At 41.5% G+C, this 20756-nt stretch overlaps 1 protein-coding gene across 2 annotated transcripts in view; it reads right to left on the reverse strand.

The window, feature by feature from the left end:
• pak4 (p21 protein (Cdc42/Rac)-activated kinase 4) overlaps positions 1 to 20756 on the reverse strand; it is a 131010-nt gene that overhangs the window by 27142 nt on the left and 83112 nt on the right. The window lies entirely within an intron of this gene.

The following is a 20756-nucleotide window of genomic DNA, read 5'->3' on the forward strand; positions in this document are numbered from 1 at the left end:
AATATCAGGAAAGTTAAAGTCTCCCATAACAACCACCCTATTACTTTCACTCTTCTCTTGAATCATCCTCGCAATCCTTTCTTCTACGTTTCTAGGACTATTAGGAGGCCTGTAAAAGACTCCTAACAGGGTGACCTCACCTTTCCTATTCCTAGCCTCAGCCCAAACTACCTCAGATGGCGAGTCGTCTTCCATCGTCCTTTCCACAGCTGTAATACTATCTTTGACAAGCAATGCCACACTACCCCCTCTTTTACCCCCACCTCTGACCCTACTAAAACATTTAAACCCTGGAACCTGCAACAACCAATCCTGACCCTGTTCTACCCATGTCTCCGTAATAGCCACAACATCGAAATCCCAGGTACCAACCCACGCTGCAAGTTCACCTACCCTGACCCTACTAAAACATTTAAACCCTGGAACCTGCAACAACCAATCCTGACCCTGTTCTACCCATGTCTCCGTAATAGCCACAACATCGAAATCCCAGGTACCAACCCACGCTGCAAGTTCACCTACCTTATTTCGTATACTTCTTGCAGGTCCAGGTCCTGCACCCTAAAGCTACAGTCTAGGTTCCAATGCCCCTGCAGAGTTAGCTTAAACTATAGAAACAGGCCAGGCTGCATTAGACCAGTGATTATGTTCCACATGAGACTCCTACTACCTTATTTCATCTAACACTGATATAACCTGTTTATTTTTAGCACATGTTCTTCATTTCCAACAACAAGTCCCATCTCACTATCGCCTGGGAGAGAGAAAATAAAGTTCCTCCTGAATTGTCAAGTGGATTTATCAGTGACTACCTTTTAATGGCTCCTGAGCTCTGGCTTCCTTCACAAGTAGAAACACCTATCCCTGTTATCAATCCAATCAAAACCCTTTATAACTTATGAGGTGCTAATCAGACACTCTTCAATCTTTCCTTTCTTAGATAAAAGAGCCCCATCCGATTCCTCTTTTTTAGTGACTATATTCTCTCAGTTCTGGTATTATGCTGGGCTGGTATTAATCGTTAATGGTTTGAGTGGATAATTGTGGACTGCAAACAGCAAGAGATGTCTGCTGGTCGACTTGCGGAGCAACATTCCACTACATCAGAGAAATAGTCTAAATGTGGGCAATAGGAATATCAGATGGGCTACATTCCAATCTCTGGGCCACACAGACGGCTCTGTTACAAGTCGAGAATTAATAACACACGGGTGCTCAAACCTATATCATCAGCAAGAATATAAAATATAACTGACGTGTTCTCAGTACAATGTAAACACTCACTCAAACTATCCTGAGGAGAATGTGGAACTTGCTTGCACAGGGAATAGTTGATGCAAATACAGATGCAAGTCTGATGACTTTACATAAACACAAAGAGAAAAGAATGGGAGATTATGTTAGATAAGGGAAAGGAGGACTACAGATGCTAGAGATCAGAGTCGAAAAGTGTGGCATTGGAAAAGCATCATAGATCAGGCAACATCGAAGGAGGAGAGTCAATGTTTCGGGCATAAGCCCTTCATCAGGAATGGGGGACGGATAGGAGGGGGCGGAGAAATAAATAGGAGGGTGGGGCTGGGGGGTGAGGTAGCTGGGAAGGTGATAAGTAGATGCAGGTGGAGTGTGATGGGGATAGGTCAGAGGGGAGGGTGGAGCGGAGAATGGGAAGGAAGATACACAGGAGGACAGTTCAAGGGCAGTGCTGAGTTGGAGGTTGGATCTGGGATGAGGTGGGTGGGGTGAGATGAGGAAACTGGTGAAGTCGATATTGATATCATGTGGGTGGCAGATCCCAAGGCAGAAGATGTGGTGTTGGGAGGATGACTTGGATTTGGCGGTGGAGGCGGCCCAGGACTTGCATATCCTTGGCGGAGTGGGAGGAGGAGTTATGTTAGGTAGTTGGGGGTGGAGGAAGGAGTTAGATGAAGTAAGATAGATAAAGACCTACGGGCAGCTTAATCACTAGCATTGACCAATTAGGCTGAATGACCAACTTCAGTGTTGCTTGAAATTTATACAAGTTCCAACATGCTTCAAAAATGTTGTCTCTACAATGCGGTACAGTTCCAATGGAGCAGCGCAGTGGCTTACAGATGAGGCCTTAAATTGCAGACTTGTATACCTGTTTGAGCCAGTACAAAAACCTAATGGTACCATTACTTCCTCAATCAACACTATCAAAGGTTAACTGGCAATTATCCAGTGGTCTGAGATCATGATATGCACCAAAAGGCACTTACCTGCACATCCAAAAGCAATCTATTGAACTCGAAGCATTTTGAGACATACAGAGGGAGGGCAAGTTACAGTGCCAGTGAAATTTCTTTCTTTCCTTCAACAGAGGTGCTGACAGGAAACCAACTGATCATCAAAGTACGAGAACAAGACACACAAAAATCAATGCTGCAGAATTTATGGAGGAACCAAAACGCCTGGACTGTCCCTTCACAAATGCAAGGGATCATTTATTTTTGTTCACTGATAAATGCTGTGACTGGTTGGCTGGGTCACTGCAGTAAAAAGTCATGGGTCTGTTGCTGAACATTGTGGGAGGCATAATTGGATATACACTGAGACTTAACTGCTCGACATGTTTGCTGTTGAATTAACCAATCGCACTTTAGTCAATAATCAAATGGCCTTGCATTGCAACTGTGGTGTTGAATTTAATGTAAAATTGATTTGGTATCATTTTCACTCAATGTTCTGAAGCACATCTGATTCACTGACACACAACAGCTGCAGCAGTAGTTACTGCTCCCAAAGCGTCACACAGGATGTTTTACTAATAGTCATTTGTTCTCACAAACCACAAGTTACGCGGACTAAATAATGACTGGTGTATGATCAAGTCAAAGAAGAGTAAGTACAAATGTGCAGAGAATAGCAGTTGTTTCAAATTCATTTTATGCAACAAAAATTGAAAAAATGCTCTATGCTTATTCCCTGCTCATGCTGACAAAATGAAATACCCTGGAATTCTGGGAGTGGAAGAGGGTAAGAACAGAGATTAGGATATGGGTGATGAACATTGGTCCAGTAAATAACTTACAACATAAATTACACGCAATGATTACAAGAGCGTACCTGAATGGACCCTCACCTCCTCTATCTTAATTTATTGCTTTTGTATCCAGAATGGTATCTGTAATTCCCCTGAACAGCCTTGCCTCTAAACCAAAGTGTATTTTATCTCATCTCTGCATATGTAATGTCTAACTCAATGTTGGTACCCCACAATGACATGTATATAAAAATTCACATAGAAAATTAACTTGTGAATTATTCATCTTATTATTCATTAATGGGATGAGGGCATCTCTGGCTAGAGTCATAGAGACGTACAGCTCGGAAACAGACCCTTCGGTCCAACTCATCCATGCCGACCAGATATCCCAACTCAATCTAGTCCCACCTGCCAGCACCCGGCCCACATCCCTCCAAACCCTACCTATTCATATACCCATCCAGATGACTATTAAATGTTGTAATTGTACCAGCCACCACCACTTCCTACCCTCGGAGTGAAAAAAATTGCCCTTCAGGTCCCTTTTATACCTTTCTTCTCTCACTCTAAATCTATGCTCTCTAGTTCTGGACTCCCCTACCACAGGGAAAAGACTTTGTCTATCCTATCCTTCCATACCCCTCATGATTTTATAAACCTCTATAAGGTCACCCCTCAGCCTCCGACACTCCAGGGAAAACAGCCCCAACCTATTCAATCTTCCCCAACCCTGGCAACATTCTTGTAAATCTTTTCTGAACCCTTTCTAGTTTCACGACATCCTTCCAATGGAAAGGAGACCAGAAATGCACGCAATATTCCAAAAGTGGCCTAACCAACGTTCTGTACATCTGCAACATGACCTCCCAACTTCTATACTCAATGCTCTGACCAATAAAGGAAAGTATACCAAACACCTTCTTCACTATCCTATCTCCTGCGACTCCACTTTCAAGGAACTATGACCGTGCACTCCAAGGTCTCTTTGTTCAGCAACACTCCCTAGGACCTTACCATTAAGTGTATAAGTCCTGCTAAGATTTGCTTTCCCAAAATGCAGCACCTCACATTTATCTAAATTAAACTCCATCTGCCACTTCTCAGCCCATTGCCCCATGTGATCAAGATCCTTTTATAATCTGAGATAACCTTCTTTGTTGTCCACTACACCTCCAATTTTAGTTAAGTTTGCAGATGACACTAACTCTACCTCCTATGTTCATATCCAAATCATTTATACAAATGACAAAACGTAGTAAACCCAGCACCGATCCTTGTGGCACTCTACTGATCACAGGCCTCCAGTCTGAAAAATAACCCTCCATCATCATCCTCTGTCTTCTACCTTTGAGCCAGTTCTGTATCCAAATGGCTAGTTCTCCCTGTATTCCATGAGCTTTAACCTTGTTAACTAGTCTACCTAGAAAAGCACAGCAGGTCAGGCAGCATCCGAGAAGCTTGTTGAATGCCTTACTGAAGTCCATATAGATCACGTCACTGCTCTGCCCTCATCAATTGTCTTTGTTACTTTTTGAAAAAGTTCAAGAGACATGATTTCTCACACACAAAGCCATGTTGACTATCTCTAATCAGTCCTTGCCTTTTCAAATGTGTGTAAATCATGTCCCTCAAGATTCCCTCCAATAACTTGCCCACCACTGACGTCCGGCTCACCGGTCTATAGTTCCCTGGCTTGTCCTTACCACCTTTCTTAAATAATGGTACCACGTTAGCCAACCTCCAGTCTTCAGCAAGGGGCCCAGCAATCACTTCCCTAGCTTCCCACAGAGTACTAGGGTACACCTGATCAGATAGGTGAAAGTTAGGACTGCAGATGCTGGAGACTAGAGTCGAGTGTGTGGTGCTGGAAAAGCACAGCAGGTCAGGCAGTATCCTAGGAGCAGGAAAAGCGACATTTCGGGCAAAAGCCTCATTCCTGATGAAGAGCTTTTACCCAAAATAACAATTTTCCTGCTTCTCGGATGCTGCCTGACCTGCTGTGCTTTTCTAGCACCACACTCTTGACCCTACACCCGATCAGGTCCTGGGGATTTATCCATCTTTATGCATTTCAAGACATCCAGCACTTCCTCCTCTGTAATATGGACATTTATCATGAAGTTACCATCTATTTCCCTACAGTCTATATCTTCCATGTCCTTCTCCACAGTAAACACTGATGCAAAACACTCATTTAGTATCTCCCCCATCTCCTGCGACTCCACACAAAGGCTGCCTTGCTGATCTTTGAGGGGCCCTATTCTCTCCTTATTCTTTTGTCCTTAATGTATTTATAAAATCCCTTTGGATTTTCCTTAACCCTATTTGCCAAAGCTATCTCGTGTCCCCTTTTTGCCCTCCTGATTTCCCTCTTAAGTATACTCCTACTGACTTAATACTCTAAGGATTCACTCGATCTCTCCTGTCTATATCTGATGTATGCGTCCATCTTTTTCTTAACCTAACCCTCAATTACTCTAGTCATCCATCATTCCCTCCACCTGCCAGCCTTTCCTTTCATCCTAAAAGGAATATACTGTCTCTGGACTCTCGTTATCTCATTTCTGAAGGCTTCCCATTTTCCAGCCACCCCTTTACCCGCGATCATCTAGGCCAGTATTTATTGCCCATCCCTAATTTCCGAGAGGGCAATTAAGAGTCAACCACATTGCCGAGGCTCTGGAGTCCCACATAGGCCAGACATGGTAAGGTTGGCAGTTTTCCTTCCCTAAAGCTTTGTCTTATCTGTGGAATACCCTACCCAGTGGAGCAGTTGAGGCTACCTTGTTGAATGTTTTTAATGTAAAGATAGATAGATTTTGAATAGAGAAGGAGTTAAGGATTAGGGTGAGCAGTCAGGTAAGTGGAGCTGAGTCCACGAAAAGATCAGGCATAATCTTATTGATTGGTGGAGCAGCTTGACGGGCCAGATGGCCTACTCCTGTTCCTATTTCTTATGTTCTTACAAGACTAACAATTTGACCCACCTTCGACAGTTGAAAAGTGTGGTGCTGGAAAAACACAGCAGGCCAGGCAGCATCCGAGGAGCAGGAGAATCGACGTTTCGTTGATTCTCCTGCTCCTCGGAGGCTGCTTGGCCTGCAGTGTTTTTCCAGCACAACACTTTTCAACTCTGGTCTCCAGCATCTGCAGTCCTCACTTTCTCCTCGTCCACCTTCGACAGTGCCATACTCCCTCAGTAACTTCACTGGGAGTTTTAGCCAAGGATCTGTGCCCAAGTGACTAGAGCAGGGTTTTAATCCACAACCTTCTGACTCAGATGAGAAAGCTAGCCACTCAGCCCCAGCATTTCACTGACAGACTTCAACTGTTGACAAAAGATTTTGGAAATCTGATAAAATCTCAGATTTCAGATGGATTTGCTGCTCAAGTAATGTGCTTTGCAGGGCAAACATTTGCAAATAAAAAATAAATTTGCAGTGTCTCAGAAATATTTATATGAAATTTATACGGCGGAGAGTGGGGGGGGAGGGGGGGGCGGAGAGGGACGGGCACAGGCACACATGCACAGACAGAGCCAGAGAAGCAGAAGTACAAAATCAAATTTAAACCAATAGGGAACAGATTAATCTGTGAAGTCCACTGTATATGATAAGAACTGCCTTAAGCAAAAAGTGGAAAGTGAATTTCTTGCTCAGCTATTATGAGGGATGAAAGGATACCTGTTATATATGGATAATTTTATACATGTTTATGCATAATCAGGTGTAAAGTAGGGTAGACTGAATAGCTATTGCTATTACAAAGCTGTTGACAGGCTATGGTCAGAGACAGCTTCTCTCAGGCTCCAGAATCCCAACGTGGGAAACAGCAAGAAAACTGGCCACTCTACAGAAATAAACACAGCTCAGAAACAATGCGACTGGCTCCTGCTCCCACCACCCTGTCACTGAGTCTCAAATCACAGCCAACTTTGTGCTAAGGCAGATTCCTTCCTCTTCTCGTTACCCAAATCATAGGTCTCTAAGCTCAACGGAATGTGACCAGAATGGCAGTTGAAGAAAGAATAAGTCAGAGATGGGGGAGGGGCTGTACAGTGGACAGAGAAAGCAGCAGTAGAATCTGGTCCCATTTAAACATTGCTACTAAGGCAATTGTTCTGATTGGGATTTTATTTAATACATGATCTTAGCTAACCTACCTTAGGGGGCTTCGTAGTTTCCATGCACCATTTCTGTAAGTGTGCAGTGTTTTCTTTCTGGCTGTAATCAATATGCTAAAGCATTTACAAATCAGCAGAAATGATGTTATCACTGGGCATTTTGAAACTGATAAACGAACCACCTATCACTGCTGCAATACAGTGCTCATTGCACAGTCAAAGTCTGGCAATAAAATGCAAATGAATGACACGTTTCTGATAAGTTGCAATATCCAGTCTCCACCGCCACTAAGATCGCAAAGGTTCAATGCAAGGTCTCTCCCCTCACTGTCACCGTGTCCCCAACTTCAAGGACTATGGTCACGGCAGTAGGAATGGAAAGGAAACAGTGCCCTTGCAAAAGCCTGTGGACCTCAGCCTCCTATCAGCATATTTAAAATACACTGGGCCGGGACAAATTGTACTCTGTTTTAAGATAACATCTAACGAAAGAATTGTATGATTTCAGCATTGTTAAGTTTTTAAAGTCCCGGTCAAAACCTACTTTCGCCAATATTCCATGTCATTTGCGTCCCTTTGACCCATACATTAAATAATGTCTATTGACTTTTGTTCTTTTAAAACCTTCACAGCATTTCAGATGCTCATTCAATTGATTAAATGGATACTTCCTTCGAAAACTTCACAGTGATCTCGTTGCACATTATAGTAACTTCTGTTGAGCTGCATGTGGAGAGGGACAACGCACTGGACATAGCAGGTAAAAAGTAGTGAATCAAGATTGGCTGCTCAGGAAAGCTGCCTGAATCCCTATTGAGTTTCCTCTGCAGAGAGGGAGTCATCCAGTGGCTTTTCCAGATAGGGACAGGCTGCAGGTGCTTGGAGCCATTTGCTGATCAGTAATGCTATCTTAAAGTGATGCCCTAGCAAAACTAAAATGAATGAGTATTAAGAGGCAAACTCACCATTGATTGGAATCATACCTGGCACATAGAAAAATGGTTGTGGTTGTTAGAGGTCAGTCATCTCAGCTCCAGGACGTCTCTGCAGGAGTTCCTCAGGATAGTGTCCTAGGCCCAACCATCTTCACAGCTACTTCAGCAATGACCTTCCCTCCATCATAACATCAGAAGGTGGGATGTTTGCAGATGATTGCACAATGTTCAGCACCATTTGCGACTCCTCAGATACTGAAGCAGTCCATGTCCAAATGCGACAAGATTTGGACAATATCCAGGCTTGGGCTGACAAGTGGCAAGTGATGTTTGCACCACACAAATGGCCAGGTTATGACCATCACCAACAAAAGACAATCTAACTGCCGCCCCTTGACATTCAATGGTACTACTATCACTGAATATTCCATTAACAATATCCTGGGGGGATTACCATTGACCAGAAATTCAACTGGACTCACCAATAAACACACCGACTACAGGAGCAGGTCAGAGATAGGAATGCTGCGTGGAGTAACTCATCTGCTGACTCCCTAAAGCCCGTCCATCACCTACAAGGCACAAGACAGGGGCGCAATTGAATACTCCCCACTTGCTTAGATGGGTGCAGCTCCAACAACACAAGAAGTGTGACACCATCCAGGACCATGCAGCCCCCGCTCAATTGGCACTACATCCACAAACATTGATTCCCTCCAACACCGATGCTCAGTCGCAGCAGTATAGCATCTACAAGGTGCACTGCAGAAATTCATCCAAGATCCTGAGACACCAACTTCCAAATCCACGACTGCTTCTATCTAGAAGGACAAGGGCAGCAGGTACATGGAAACACCACTCCCCGCAAGTTCCCTTGCAAGCCACTCACCATCCTGACTTGGAAATATATCACTGACATGGGTAGACATCCTGGAATTACCTCCCTAAGGGGCATTGAGAGTCAAACTACAGCACATTGACTGCAGCGGTTCAAGATGGCAGTTCACCCCCAATTTCTCAAGGGCAACAAATGCTGGCCTGCCAGCAACACAAATGAATAAAAATAAAGCCTTTGTTGCGCCACTTAACGAGATCATGGTTGACCTGAGAGACTTAATTCTGTAGCCTTCTGCCTTTTGGCTAACAATAATGTATCTCAGTTTTATTCATCTCATTGATCTCACATCATCTGCCATTTGCAGGGAATTGTTTCCAGGACACAAAAGATAGATATAGAGATATTGTCATTTCTGAAGGAGACTGAAATTAGATGCCATTTGTGGAAGATAGTCTATATAAGGTAATTACATCCAATAAGGAAGTCAGGAGTAACCTTCACTCAGAGTGGTGAGAATGTGGAGCTCATTACTATAGTTGGTAGTCAAGACAACTAGCACCAGTACATTACACACAAGTTAAGAAAGGATTAGAAGGGAATATTAATTAGGTTCGATGAAGTCTGTGGGGATGGTGCATTTGTATTAAAACAGACCAGTTGAGCCAAACTGTCTGCTTCTGTCATGCAAATATTATGCAATTCTGTGTCAACCTTACACAACACTGGCAGATATAATACATTATAAGAAGCACCTTTGAAATCAGATGCAATATGCTGATGACAAATGACCAGTATCACATTTCAGGAACAGAATAGTTACCTGCTGTAATTGAGGATACTATATCGTTGAGACTGTAATGTTGATGACTAAAGTTAAGAATCAGTCAGAAAGGTGGTAGAAAGGAGAATAAAAGGAATATGGTGACAGGATGGGCATGCGGGATTAAGTCAGAAACAGGATAAATGGGGTTATAATTCTTCTGTAATTGAACTTTCCTGTTCTACGGCATAACAGCAATGCTTTGATTACACGTAATGCTTGGGTTAATATGTGGCTGCTTGCCTGGATGTCTCAAAACTATACACTTAGAGTAGACATTTACTATTTTTATACAGAATTGGAATATTTATCTGTAGGACGCAACCAAGGACCAAGCGGAGGCTATTCAGGTCATCAAGCCTGTTCCACCGTTCAATTCGATCAGGCTGAACCGTATCTTAACTTCATCAGCTCACTCTATAACTCTGAATATCTTCATTGAGTAACAACTGGTTAATTTCAACTCTGAAATTTTCAACTGACCCCTTCCCACTCTAAATCTCAATAGATTTTTTTAAAGTGGAGAGAAATGAATAGATAACAGGAATATGACAGTAAAACACTGGTGAGAACCGCCTATGCGTGCAAACACAATCATTAGATTAAGGCTAACACACATGCATTTCCTACAGGTCACAGCTGCACTGGAAACAGAATTTGGATTCAGGGAATTACAAAAATCCACATCATATTGCATTCTGTTAAGCACACACAGCTCCATTTGGTAATGAAAGGTGCCTAAATTAAGACAGAATTTCAGAATGCGATACCCAAAAGACCAATAAAAACACTTGACTAACACGTAATAAAAATGGAATTTGGCCAATTCAATCACAATAAGGCAGTGGCCTTAATTATGGAGAATAGTAGTTCCTTTGTACATTACAAGCAAGCTTTTCTATTTACATAGAAATACATGCGATTCACAATGCAATTACCAAATCAGGAGCACTACAGCATTAATCTCATGAGGCCCACTCAGTCACTGTGAACGAGGGACTGGGGGCAATAGCACAATATTTTATTCAGTATGCAATGAGCTAAGTTGTAGTTACTCTGCAGATGGGTTCACACAATACAAGGGACAAAGGCTTGGGTGAAGATGGATAGGTTCAAGTGTGAGCTGGTCATGATTGAGCACTCAACGAGTCATAGAATCAGTCAGTGTGGAAACAGACAAAAACTGTACACAGTACTCCAGAAGAGACCTCACCAGCATCCAGTAACCTCAACATAACATCCCAACTTCTATACTCAAATGTCTGATCAATGAAGGCACGCATGCTAAACGTCTTCTTTACCACCCTGTCTACCAGTGATGCAAATTTCAACGAATTATATACTTGACCCACTAGATCTTTGTTCTACAACACTACTCAGAGCTCTACCATTAATTGCACCATTCCTGTGCTTGTTTGTTTTACCTAAATACAATACTTCACATTTATCCAAATTAAACTCCATCTGCTATTCCTCAGTTGATCAAGATCTTCAAAGTTTGGGAGAAGATCCTCAGTTGATCAAGATCTCTTTGTAATCTTAAATAACTTCTTCACTCTATCACCAATTTTGGTGTCATCTACAAACTTACTAACCATTCCTCCTATAATCTCATCCAAATAATTTATACAAATGACAAACAAAAGTGGACCCAGTACCGATCCCTGTGGAATCACATGCCTCCAGTCAGTCTTCTACCAGAAAGCCAATTTTGTATCCAGTTGGCAAGCTCATCCTGAATCCCATGTGAGCTAACTTTCTAATTAGTCTACCATGTGGAACCTTGCCAAAGGCTTTGCTGAAGTCCAAGTAAGTAACTCTGCCCTCGTCAATCTTTTTGGTTACTTCATTAAACAAACTCTATTTAAGTTTGAGAGAGAATTTTTCTCACACCAAACCATGCTGATTATTCCTAAACAATCCTTGCCTCTCCAAATGTACGTAAATCCTATCTTTCAGAATCACTTCCAATAACTTTTCCATCACCAATGTCAGACTCACAGATCTATAGTTTGCAGGCTTCTCCTTACAACCTTTCTTAAACAATGGCACATTAGCCATCCTCCAGTCCTCTGGTGCTTCACCTGTGTTTATAAATGATACAAATATTTTTGCTAGGTGTCTTGCAATTTCTTCTCTAACTTTCCAAAACGTCCTGGAGTACCACGTGGTCAGTTCCTGGAAATTTATCTACCTTTATGTTTTCCAAGACATGCAGCATTTCCTCTTATGTTATGTGGACTATTTTCAAAACATCAGTATTTACTTCCAAGTTCTCCAGCCTCCATTCCTTTCTCAACAGTAAAAACTGACGCAAAATATTCATTTGATATCTCTCCCATCTTCTGAGGTTCAACATAAAGATGACCTCGTTGATCTTTCAGGTGACTTCTTTCTCTCTATTTGCTCTCCTGCTCTTAATATATCTGTAGAATCTTTTTTGGATTATCTTTAACCTTATCTGCCAAAGCTATAGTATATCCCCTCTTTGCCTTCCTAATTTCCTTCTAAAGTATGCGCATACACTCTTATACTCTTCAAGAAATTCAGTCGATGCCAATTGTCTATATCTCAGTCATAGAGATGTAGAGCATGGAAACAAATCCTTCGGTCCAACCCGTCCATGCCGACCAGATATCCCAACCCAATCTAGACCCACATGTCAGCACCCAGCCCATATCCCTCCAAATTCTTCCTATTCATATACCCACCCAAATGCCTTTTAAATGTACTAGCCTCCACCACTCTCTCTGGCAGCTCATTTCATACACGTTCCACCTTCTGCGTGAAAAAGTTGCCCCTTAAGTCTCTTTTATATCATTCCCCTCTCACCCTTAAACCTATGCCCTCTAATTCTGGACTCGAGCACCCCAGGGAAAAGACTTTGTCGATTTATCCTATCCATGGCCCTCATGATTTTATAAACCTCTATAAGGTCACCCTGAGCCTTCGATACTCCAGGAAAAACAGCCCTAGCCTATTCAACCTCTCCCTATAGCTGAAATCCTCCAACCCTGGCAACATCCTTGTAAATCTTTTCTGAACTAATACATGATTCTTTTTTACTCTTGACTAGAATCTTAATATCTTTAATCATCCATTTCTCCCAATCAAATCAATCTTGCTTTTCACTCTAATAGGAGCATAAGGTCTCTAAACTCTCGTTATCACAATTTTGAAAGCCTCCCACTTATCAGTGACCCCTTTACCTGCAACTAATCTACTCCAATCAAATTTTAAAAATTCTTGTCTTATCCCCTTGAAATTTGCCTTACCATGCTTAAAAACTTAACTTTTATGGAAGACTTATCCTTTTCCATAACTATTTTAAAACAAATAATATTAAGATGACTAGTCCAAAGCGTTCCCCTATGAACATTTCAGTCATTTGCCCTGTCTTATTACCCAAGAGGTCAGGTTTTGCTCCTTTTCTCATAGAAACATTTACATTTTGATAAAGAAAATTTTCTTGAACACATTTAACAAATGCTTCATCATCGAAACCTTTAACACTACGGCAATCCCTGTCAATGTTTTGAAAATCAAGTCCCCTACAACTACAAACATTTTAAAAAAATATTTGAGAGCTCACTACATATTTGCTTCTCAATTTCGCAGTGACTATTAGGGACCTACAGTACAATCTCATCAAGATTGTTTCAGTTGCACGAGACTGTAATCGTTTGCTATAAAATCTGTTTTGATACCACTCCACAGCTACCTGAAGGAGCAGTGCTCCAAAAGCTTGCATTTCCAAATAAACCTGTTGGACTATAACCTAGTGTTGTGTGATTTTTAGCTTCCTTAACTATGTCATTTCTGCCAATGAGTACAACAAATTCTAGCTCCTTACCTTCCCCTTTGACAATATGCTTCAAATGTCTTGAGATGCCCTTAACCCTGGCACCAGGAAACCAACATATTATCTTTACTGCTGCAGAACCTCCTGCCTGTGCCCCTTGACAGGAGAGTCTCCTAAACAATTATTCTTTTAAATCCTGACAAACCCTGTTTAACATAAGATTCATTCTTAGTGCCCAAGATCAGACTACAACTTCTGTTTTCCTCTGAGAGGCTGTCTCTACCCAAAACAGAATATCTGCTTCAGAGGGGAATAGCCACAGGAGGCAATGCTCCAGTTCACAAATAAAGGAAGGCCACTTGGTTGAGGAACAAGAGAGCTGCAGCATTAGTGGTCAACAGTTATGGCAGAGAAGAGCGAGAAACAGAAGTAAAGATGGATTTAGGCCAAATTTTCTATATATGATTTAAAAAGTCTCAAATTCTCTGCAGTTTCATATAGAATAACCACCAATAGCTATATGGTGCCTTTAAAGTAATAAACAACTTCAATGTGCCTCATAGGAGCAATTATGAGGCTGAGCCATATGAAGTGATAGTAGGTCAGATGAGTAAAACCTTGATCAGAAGATAACAGCTTTTATGCAGTGTCTTAAAGGATAAGAAAATTGGGGAAAAAAAAATCAAGGAGCTGGAGGTTAGACTTCACACATTGCTGTTTATACTGGGTCAGAGATATGCAAATCCAGCCAGGATTTCCTACCTACTAAACTTATGCCCAGTAAAGTGAATGACCTGTTGATGCCTGCTATTCACTCTGATTTTCCTTTTCTTTTTTATTCATTGGTGGGATGTGGGCATCACTGGCTACGCCAGCACTTATTGCCAAGCTATATCATGCCTCAGTTTGAACAACCTTGATGTCATTTTGACAAGATAGGATCAGAAAACAGCTATTGACACAGTGCATATTAATCTAGTGTACAAGATTACTCTGTTTTCTCAGCCCCAAAGAACACATTCTTCCACCTGCTTGACGAGTCAGTAAACCTTTGTTTTTCAGCTATAAGGTACAATTCTTGCATGAGCAATTGGGTTCGATTATTCACCCAGATGCACGTTTTACTTACTGGTACCTTTTTACTGGACATGAAAGTCAAGCAGACAATATGGCCAATGTTGTGAGGAGTTTAAGATATGCCTACACAGAACAGATCCCAAGTGGTAAATGACAAAAACATGATAACCACCCAGACCAGCAGTTCACTATTCTACTCACTGAATGGACATCTAGATTGCCCTTTGCTTTGCAGGTATTCTTCAAGGCTTCAAAAGTTAACTTACAAAATGACACCAGCAGTAGGTGCACATCACACCATCTCACACTCACACCAGCTCAAAGCCAAGCCCCTGCCAGCCACCTTTCCAAGTCTTACTCCAAACATCAAAGTGAAGAATAGTAGGGAAGGCAAGAAAACAATCAAAAGGTTAGGGCGGCACAGTGGCTCAGTGGCTAGCACGGCTGCCTCACAGCACCAGGGTCCCAGGTTCAATTCTAGCCTCGGGTGACCGTCTGTGTGGAGTTTGCACATTCTCCCTGTGTCTGCGTGGGTTTCCTCCAGGTGCTCCGGTTTCCTCCCACAGATGTGCAGGTCAGGTGAATTGGCCATTCTCAATTGTCCATACTGTTAGGTGCATTAATCAGAGGGGAATGGGTCTAGGTGGGCTACTCTTCGAAAGGTTGGTGTGGATTTGTTGGGCTGAAGGGCCTGTTTCCACACTGTAGGGAATCTAATCTAATCTAATCAAATCATAGAGGAAAGTGGTTAATAGAAGACTTAGTGAATAAAAAAAACTGACAAAGATGGAGAAGACTGAAAATATTCAAGAGCTAAAACAAAATGTACATTTTGTTCTGTGTTATACATCTCTATGACTCTATAATGAGCCAGTCATACCCATAACTATTCAAAGATACGAACATTTTAAATTTGTGTTTAAAGTTCGGTCATCTTTGATCGGAATACAAACAGACTCCAACCTCACACCTCTAATGCATCGTCTGAGCTATCACTTTTTTTTAATAAACCCTTAAGTTATCTTGGGAATGTGACTTGAAAGAAGTTCTTGGATTTACATATTAATGAATTGAAACCTGAAATCCATTCTTAAAAATCAAAGACTTGACAGGAATCTAGCTTTGTTCAATATATCGTATCAGTTGCATGACACTATGATCTTGAGCTATAAATTCTGTGTCTCATGATCCTGGCCCACTAGCTACCTGCTACCTCAAAGCTAGTACTTCCACCAAATAAACCTGTTGGACTATAATCTGTTGTGATTTTTATCTTTGTTCACCCCAGTCCAACACCTGCACCTCCTCATTTTAGCTGCTATATTTTGTCCACTTAAATTGTTTATACCAGACATTTGGTGGCAAGGGGATGGATGAGCTAACTTTTCTGTTCAGAAATGGATCCTGGGAAAGCAAACTCTAGTTATCCCAGTCAACTGTCACTCTCACAAGAAAGCTACTAGCCTTTGCTTGGGGTGTCCATAAAGAAATGTGACTGAGTGTCAAAACTCATTTCATGTGACCAATTTCAAACTCATATCTACATTGTAGTGCTACACCAATGCACATCAACACTTTTCACTCTAAGAAACCTAGGCTGACTGAAGATTACCCGTTTACTCGTCAACCCCAATCAATTATTCTGATTATTACAATTATTACAGTTACAGTACTGAAGAGTTGTGATGGCACAATTACCACCCAAATCCCCAGTCACATTTCTCTGTTTTGCCTCACGTCCAATAGAGATAGAGAATGGATAAACAGACAATTCATCTAGTTTTGTTTCCAACTCCCCCCCCTTCCCCACCTCCTATTTCAGGGCTACCATTCCCTTATTCTCTGCAAAATCTGCCCCTTTGTCTTCTGAACGTACTACTGCTGAGGTACAATCGACCCCAATTAGCAGCCCTACTCGCAGTGTGAATTGCTAAGCAGTCACGGATGGTGTTAGGCTTTGCTCCTCTTTGCTAGTTTTTGGTCTTAAAAATAAATCGAATTGAAAAGGCAGCTATTTACAATCCCCATGCAAAATTAAACCAGGATTAAGCCTGAGTTTAAAAATACCAAAGTACTGCTCATTAAAGCAGAAATCTTTAAAATATTTATAGGAAACCTCATCAACAGATGTGTCTATTGATTTGTTAATATTTACAAGTGCCTTGATGAGAAGAATGAATGTTGACATTTGTGCAGAGACTTGACACCCGAATAACCTGTACTGCTTAACGCAATTCACCAGATAAAAACATTTCATCGACCAAAGACCTGATGTAATTAAACATTCTGTACTACGCTGTATTCCTGAATGCCATCTATTGACAAAAAGACGGTTATATAAACTGAGATCATCCTAATGAGACATTTATTGAAGCCAGATTTCTTTTAAACACTGATGTCTTTAAAATCTAGGAACGTTTTGCCAAGTTAATGAAGAAATGAAGACAACCTAAACTACAGTCACATAATCCACTGGCTAGGATGTCTGTGCAGCTCAGTACCAGTCAGTCCCAGGCACAGACAGCTTCAGACCGACACTAGATTCCGTGAGGCCCATCTCAAAGCACATTTTTTCCTCCTCAATTATATTCTCGTTGTGCCTCATGATGGAGTGCTGCTGTCACCTCCCACTCCTCTGCAGAAACCTGCATTTACTCCAGTTTAAAGACACTTTAAACATAATCAAGAGACAGCATATCTTAGTGCACAAAAATGACCTCAATGTTTGAATCTTTATCGTTAGCGTTCATAGTTAGATCATGAGATAGAAAAACAGGTGACTAACAAGGAATGGCTAAATGCATGAATACTGAAAAATTAATTCAAAGAGATGAACCTGAGTGAGAAAGGGAAAATCTTATACCATAGTTGCACAAGAGGATCCACCAAAAACAGATAAAGATTAACTGATTATTTGAAGAAACCAGTTACACAACCAAACACAAACTTGTGTATACCTGCCATGATTTGTCCACAGTGATTTGAAAAACAATTTGACCCACTGAAAATCCTTTACTCTCTCCGCATTTTTTAAAAAAGCCTCCCCTAGTCTTGTGAAACTAACATATAGACCTTGTATACAAACAAAACACAGAAGTTAAGGAGTGTTATGTATGGTTGCAAAGGGTGCAATAGATTAGGGGAGTCCTTGATGCGAGACCAAAATACTCCATGCTTCTCAAAAGTCCCTATGTCCAATTGCAGCAGAAAATTGGATAGATTGTAAATGATGCAAATAACAGCTGCTTGCTTCTTCAGATTAAAAGGAAGAAAGCACTTGCCTTGGAAGTGGTGGAGTTCAGAAATGATTTAGAAGGATGTTGCCAGGGTTGGAGGATTTGAGCTATGGGGAGAGGCTGAACAGGCTGGGGCTGTGTTCACTGGAGTGTTGGAGGCGGAGGGGTCACCTTATAGAGGTTTATAAAATTATGAGGGACATCGGTAAGGTAAATAGACAAAGTCTTTTCCGTGGGGTCAAGGAGTCCAGAACTAGAGGGCATAGGTTTAGGGTGAGAGGGGAAAGATATAAAAGGGACCTAAGGGGCAATGTTTTCACACAGAGGGTGATACGTGCATGGAATGAGCTGCCAGAGGAAGTGATGGAGGTTGGTACAATTGCAATGTTTAAAAGGCATTTGGATGGGTATATGAATAGGAAGGGTTTGGAGGGATATGGGCTGGGTGCTAGCAGGTGGGACTGGATTGGGTTGGGATATCAGGTCTGTATGGACGGGTTGGACCGAAGGGTCTGTTTCCGTGCTGTACATCTCTATGACTCTATGAGTGAAGTTTCATCACACTGGCACCTGGGAAGAGAGGCAGAGTAAGTCTATACCATCTGGCGGTGAGAAGAATGGGAGGTGATCTCATTAAAGTATACAAGATTCTGAGAGGGCTTGACAGGTTAGATGCTGAGGTTGCCTTCCCCGGCTGGGGAACGAACTGGCGCTTTCACAGGATAATCATCGGCCCATTACTAAGGACAGCAATGAGGAGAAATTTCACCATTCAGAAAACTGCGCATCTTTGTAATTGGCTGTCAGAGAACATTTTGGATATTCCATCCATTAAACAAATCCAAGATTGAGATAAATCAAAGGATACAGGGGAGGAGGCAGGAAAGTAGAATTGGGCTAAGAGATTAACATGATCAGATAAAATGGTGGAGCAGATTCATGGGCCACATGTCCTACTCCTGCCTTTACTTCTTCAGCTAAATTCTTAATCAGGTGCACGGATATATCCGGCAGAAACAATTTGCACGTTCTGACAGTTCCAAACTGTTTCACCCATTACCACCTCATAATCGAGCAAACAGAAAATGAAACCTGAAAAGGTGGTTCCAAAATCTCAGAAACAAACAAGGATTCCAATGATTTTAGGCACTTTCAGTAAAAGGCTGGGTTTCAAGAGGATGACAAAATTGCAAAGTTGAAGCATTTTGCAAACAATTACCATTAGAAGTTTGGATGCTCGGGACACAGACGTCTTAAATTCATAGCAGTTACAACATTCATTCAATAAACACAAAGAAGTGCAGATATTGGTGATCAGAAACAAACAGAATGCCGGCAGCATCTGTGAAGAGAAAGCAGAGTTAGGGTTTTGAATCCTGAATTTCACAGGACTCGAAACATTAACTTTGTTTTCTTTCCATTGATGCTGCCAGAGTCTCTCCAGCAATTTGTGTTTTTGTTTGTTTGTTTTAGGTCATTCATTCACGAGGTAACTTCAGAAAATCAAAGAACTAGCCTCAAAGTTCACTTCAACTTTGTCACTTAAACAAAATGGATACAGTCACTTAAAGAGAAAGCAGTCATCAATAGGATAGCAACTTGAGGTATCAACTTCTTTTCAATTTATCACTGGATTTGGTAATTCATTTAAGCAATAAAATGTCAATGCCACTGAGGATGAATTCAGGGAAGCGCTGAATCTAACAGACTGAGTAAGTAAACCAGTACTGCAGGCACACAATTGAAGTGATGATTAATAAAATACTTGTGTGTTTGTTAGGCAAGCAACAGTCCCTATGAATTCTGTCAAAAGGTCATCAATCTGCAACGTTAACTCTGTCACTCGGCACAGATGCTGCCTGAACTGCTGACCAACACTTTGTTTATTTTTCCAATTTCCAGCATCCACAGTATTGCCAAACTATCTAAACACTGTTTTGCACTCAGAACACGGAGGTGTGCCAAAGAAGAAAGTGTGTAATTCTGTGTCAGGCAAACAAACTCCAACTTAACACGGCTCTCTGTAGCTTGGACATCATAGCAACTGTCTCCATGCTTAAAGAATGCTAAATCAGGCTGGTCAGAAATAAATACTGGTTCATGCTAAACTTCAGTATTGAGACTCAGTGTCACAGCCAATGGCATTAGAACTCAATTCTTCTAAATAAATAAATATTATCAAACCAAAGTGGAGTGTCCAAACTTGAGACACACATAGCTGCCCAAACCTTGGCAATATGACTCTGGAAAGGTTGAAAAACTTCGTCTAAGGGATGCATGTAATTCTTTACTGTTAGTTTGTTCTGTTTAAATTTCATGACCTTGACAGCCTCACTGGAGGATTCATTCTAAATAGGAACACCCAGGATGTGTCAGTATCAGCAACTCAAGATCTATGCAAGTTCATGTGAATAAATAGATTTTGTGAGCCCCTCCTCTGGATTTACAAGACAAGTGTCTCTCAAAGTTTGCCCCTACTGTAAAAAAAACTGAAGTAATATTAGAACTTTCTTTTGTTTTTCTACCCCACATGTGACACATAATCAGGTGCTTACATTAAGAATAGCACTTACATCAGAACACACCCAGAATCTAACCCTGTACAAGGGATTGTGAGGATATATCGTTATAGTTGAGCACAGGTCAAAATGTTGATGATTCAAACCTCTTCAGCTCAGAAAGCCAATTGAAGCACCAGAGCCAATTCTAACACTTGACCCCATTTGCCTGGGTGAGCACTGCAAGCTCAGCACACTTCAGGGATCTGCCACAACTCAATACTGCAATATTTACCTGCAGTCACTGGGGAGCTTCTGACAAATCGCTTTATTTATCTTTGAAAGTTCTTGAAAAATAGTAGGCGCCTTGGCAGTTGCAAGATTATTTTAAGTAACAAAGCCATTTGCTTATGACAC

This window comes from Chiloscyllium plagiosum, chromosome 41, assembly GCF_004010195.1.
Source record: "Chiloscyllium plagiosum isolate BGI_BamShark_2017 chromosome 41, ASM401019v2, whole genome shotgun sequence".
NCBI classification, from domain to species: Eukaryota; Metazoa; Chordata; class Chondrichthyes; order Orectolobiformes; family Hemiscylliidae; genus Chiloscyllium; species Chiloscyllium plagiosum.